Below are 5012 nucleotides of genomic sequence, written 5' to 3'. Positions count from 1 at the left end.
TTTATTTCTCTATATATAGATATTTTCTAGATAGAGAGAGATTTTTTGAAATTTCTATAAAATCAATTAAGAAATAATTAATTACGAATAATTAAGAATCTCCATTTTTCAATTTCTTCATAGAATGGATTCACGAGTTTAACACTTCTTCGAGTACCAAGGACTCATAAGAAATAATTAAAAAGATTTACTTGATTGAAAATTTACTACCTAAATATTATATTATAATATTATTTGAATAAATTTTTGTAAAGGATTTATTACATTTGATTATGATAAATAAATGTATATTCGGGATTAACCCATCAATTAGATAGATCTAAAATAAAAAAAAAAAAAAGAAATAAAACGATAAAAATAGATAATAACAATACATACATATCAGCATTTTCTGCCTAGTTTATTTAACTTAAGAGACTCAATAATCTTTCCTTAAAATAAAGTGAAAAAGATGTATGAATTGTTACTTGGATTTACAATTATTCATTACAGACAAACATACGAAAAAATGAGGTGAAAAGAAATACATAATATGTTACATATGTAACTTGATTCTTTGTTAATCAGATTCGGGCAGATATTCAAATTGATATCTTCCGTTATGGATTAACTCCTATCTACCCCCAATTAGATCGAGTAGATGCATCATAAATAAAAAAAGGATCCTACGGGGGACTGGACTAGTTTCGGAGGTGCTAGACTATCTTGTATAAGGCGAAAGTCAAACAGATCTAGAGTAAACGATTGTTCCTACCTATTTTTTTTTATTTGACTCTAAAATTTAGTACCCTAAACCCTAAATAGGTCTTAAGTTTCTTAAGACCATTAATTCAATTCCATTAGTGCCAAAAACACAAGACCTTCGTGTTTATAATTCAGAAATCCACAGAAAAAAAATACTCGGGTTTCACAAACCATTTAAGAGATAGAGAATAATAGAGGCTTTCGCATTTCTGAAATGCATCATTATAAGAAAATAATAAAGAACAATCACATTCGATCTATATTTAGACTCTTAAGCATAAGGTTGTTTAAAACGGCAATCTATAGTCTGATATCGAATATTTTTCCATATATCTTATAATATACTATTATTATATATAATAATAATACGCATACTCTGGGACGGAAGGATTCGAACCTCCGAATAGCGGGACCAAAACCCGTTGCCTTACCACTTGGCCACGCCCCATTTATATTCAACACTAATAAACACTAATATTGGTAGTGCTTAGTCGTCAATTCCAGTACAAATATTTATAGAATAAATTAGATTGTTGCTCAGATTTTGATACGTTTATAGATCCAATTAAACTCAATTTATTGATCATTACATATAATTCCATTAAGATATTGTATGAAAGTAGGATTTCTTCTATTCTCGTTTTATTTGAGAATTGAAGGATTTTTGATTGGCTGAGTTCAAATCAAAGAAAGGTTTTTTGACCTACTTTATGTTATTAATTTTTCCCTTATCCCTTATATCATAGCAATAATAGGGGATTAATAACTCAATCAAATCAAAAGAAATACAATTATCTTCAAGAACAAAGAAAAAAAAATTGTTATGCTTAATATCTTAAGTTTCATCGGTATCTGTCTTAATTCTTTCCTTTATTCAAGTAGTTTTTTCGTCGCCAAATTGCCCGAGGCCTACGCTTTTTTGAATCCAATAGTAGATGTTATGCCAGTAATACCTCTATTCTTTTTTCTATTAGCTTTTGTTTGGCAAGCTGCTGTAAGCTTTCGATAATATTTTTAATACTGTCCGAGACAAATTCATGATTTACTAGAAAAAAAAAAAAAAAAGATTCTAACTAGTTATAAGATCAGATAAGTTGTACATACAGTCTGAAGCTTTAAGTTGAATCCAATATTGAAATTATTCTATAGCTATGATAAATCTGGATCACTCTCATTTTCTTATTCTTACTTTTTTCCTTTGAACGACCCTCTTCGAGTCCCCCACAATATAGAATTGTGGGTATGAAATCCAATTTTGAGTAATCAAGGACTCAACTCTTAAAATTTTTTCCTATTTATAGAAATAACTTCACTGCATTTCTTGGTGTCAAACCAGATTAAAATAGAGAATCTATTCTCTTAAAAAAAAAATGATCTTGGAGATTGTGTAATGCTTACTCTCAAACTATTTGTTTATACAGTAGTAATATTCTTTGTTTCTCTCTTCATTTTCGGATTCCTATCTAATGACCCGGGACGTAATCCGGGGCGTGAAGAATAACAAAATCAGATTTTTTTTCCTTGCTTGATTTTGAAATGTTCTTAACATTTTATCTATTCCACATCTTTCCTCAACTATAAAAAAATACCAAGTAATTGACAGAAACGGAAAGAGAGGGATTCGAACCCTCGGTACAAAAAAATCGTACAACGGATTAGCAATCCGACGCTTTAGTCCACTCAGCCATCTCTCCCCAAATTGAAAAAGGATAATTACTATGATACATTGTATAAAAAATAGAAAATAAAGGCTTGAAAAAAGCCCTTCTTTATCTCTCTTTATTATCTTTATCTACCCCTTTATAGATATATAATTTCATTATATTGATATAGATAATTATCTAGATATATCGATGGATATCTATCAAATCGATAAAAACTTTTTTTTATTAGGAATTCCATTTAGATAAATTAGATTTCATTAGATAAGGGCTCAAAAGAAGAGATATCTTCAATCCTAATATATAAATAATACCAATATATTAAAGATTCATAAAAATATTTATAAATAAAAAGAAAGTACCTTTTTTAGTTTATTTCATCCGAAAAGCCCTTTTCTTTTTATTTTTAGTTCCACGGCCTGGCCTGGTCAGTACCTAGCCGGGCTTTTTTTGTTCCAATAAATCGTAGATCAAATTATTTATTTGATTTGAAAATGTTTTTGAAAAAAAAAAAAATAGAAACAACAAGAATCCTAAGAAGATTTATTATTTCAATTCCTATGATACAGAAAAAGATGATATAGAATCAAGGTTCGATTTCTTATTATTATTTTTTAGTACTTTACTAGAATAAAAAACTTGTTAATTAGTTAATTAAAACGAGTCCTCTTTTCCTAATCTCATTAGTGGCCCTGATGAAAATACGTCAACGCTCAAATTTTCATGATTATTTTCTGATCCGATCTTTTTATTACTTATTAATACGACTTATTTTCGTCTTCGACAAAAGGTCCATTTATATACAATAATTGCATTGTAGCGGATATAGTTTAGTGGTAAAAGTGCGATTCGTTCTATTAATCCCTTAATAGTTAAGGGATCCTTCGGGTTGATTAATATTCCGATCAAAAACTTTATTTCTTAAAAGGATTTAATCCTTTACCTCTCGATGAAAGATTCGAGGAAAAATAAAAATTCTCGTGATTTGTATCCAAAAATATGTTCTAAATTGAAAAAATTGGATCATGAAATTACGAAACATAATTTTATTGAATTGGATCAATACTTCCAATTGAAGGAATAAGGGATCCATGGATAAAGGTGGAATTTTTTCTAATCGTAACTAAATCTTCAATTTTTTCTTTGTATAAGGGAGATTGAAGCAAAACAAAATAGCTATTAAACAATGTCTTTGGTTTACTAGAGACGTCGACATCGTTTTTTTAGCTCGGCGGAAACAAAATACTTTTCCTAAGGATTATATTAAATAGAAATAGGGAACGAAATAAATAACTGGAAAGATTGTTATAATCTCCTCTTGTATAGGGATCATCTATAAAGCGGGTCCTTTTGAATGCATTCAGACGGAAAGGCTGACATAGATGTTATGGATGGTATTTTTTTTTGTTTACATCTTATAAATTTAGGAATTTATCCATCTTCCATAAAGGAGCCGAATGAAACCAAAGTTTCACGTTCGGTTTTGAATTAGAGACGTTCAGTTCAAAATGATGAATCAACGTCGACTATAACCCCTAGCCTTCCAAGCTAACGATGCGGGTTCGATTCCCGCTATCCGCTTATCTTATCTTATAATATTCTTATCTTATAATTTATATATATTATAAATAGAAATTAATTAATAATGGAATTACTCAAATAAAAATTTTCAATTTACTTAATTTTAACTAAATTTTAACTAATGTATTAGTTAATGTAATGCATCATTGAATTCAATATGCAATTTCCGGAATTCTCACACATTTTTTTTACGAACAAGAGAGGTGAAAATACGAAAAAAAAAATTGGAATCAAAAGCGTCCATTGTCTAATGGATAGGACATAGGTCTTCTAAACCTTTGGTATAGGTTCAAATCCTATTGGACGCAATTTTTTTTCATATATTTTTTTTTAGTTTTAAATTTTCTATATCATGTCAAGAAAGGAAAGATTTTGAATGATTTGAATAAGAGACGCTTATTTATTAATAGTAATTTATAAATTAGTTTTAATATTAATTGTAACTCTAGTTTTAGATTTATTATATAAATAAACTAATAATTCAATTCTGTTTTATTTGAAGATAAGATATTAGTAGAAAGGATATTCAAATTCCAAATATTAAGATATTTATGATATTCTAAATATATTATTAGAAATATAATCTAATTTTAACTTTAACTATATTTATAAAAAAATTTCTTAATTGTATTTACATTTCATTTTAATATTGATATATATTTCTAGAAATATTATCTACTTTCTTTAATATATTTATATATATTTTTTATTTTATATAAATTATATATATATACTATTCTACCTACTAACACCTAATAAATGAAAAGAATGAAATTATTTCATGTTTCAATTTTAACATTTGAAAGTTCTAAAATTGATTTATACTTTACTTGTTTTCTTTTATACTTGGTCTTGAAGTAGAAAACGTTCCATCTGTTCCTGAATAGCTTCTTTCAAAAGGGCTTCCGCTTCAGTGGTCAATGTCTTCGTAGAAGAGATTATTTCTTGAAACTGAGGTTTATTCGTTTTTACGTAAGTACGTAACTCAAGAAGAAATTTCCTTACTTGTCCAATTTCTAATGAATC

The 5012-nt window shown here is 27.7% G+C and overlaps 1 non-coding gene across 1 annotated transcript; it reads right to left on the bottom strand.

Moving 5' to 3' along the window:
- Window positions 1-2350: 2350 nt before the first annotated feature.
- TRNAS-GCU (transfer RNA serine (anticodon GCU)) lies at window positions 2351-2438 on the bottom strand. Its single transcript has one exon. It is a non-coding gene; the product is annotated as a tRNA-Ser (tRNA).
- Window positions 2439-5012: the final 2574 nt, after the last annotated feature.

The sequence above is a fragment of the Cucumis melo genome, unplaced genomic scaffold (genome assembly GCF_025177605.1).
Source record: "Cucumis melo cultivar AY unplaced genomic scaffold, USDA_Cmelo_AY_1.0 utg001771l, whole genome shotgun sequence".
Lineage (NCBI taxonomy): Eukaryota > Viridiplantae > Streptophyta > Magnoliopsida > Cucurbitales > Cucurbitaceae > Cucumis > Cucumis melo.
The sequence above is the reverse complement of the archived record's forward strand: the minus strand, read 5'-3'. Positions and strand labels throughout refer to the sequence as shown.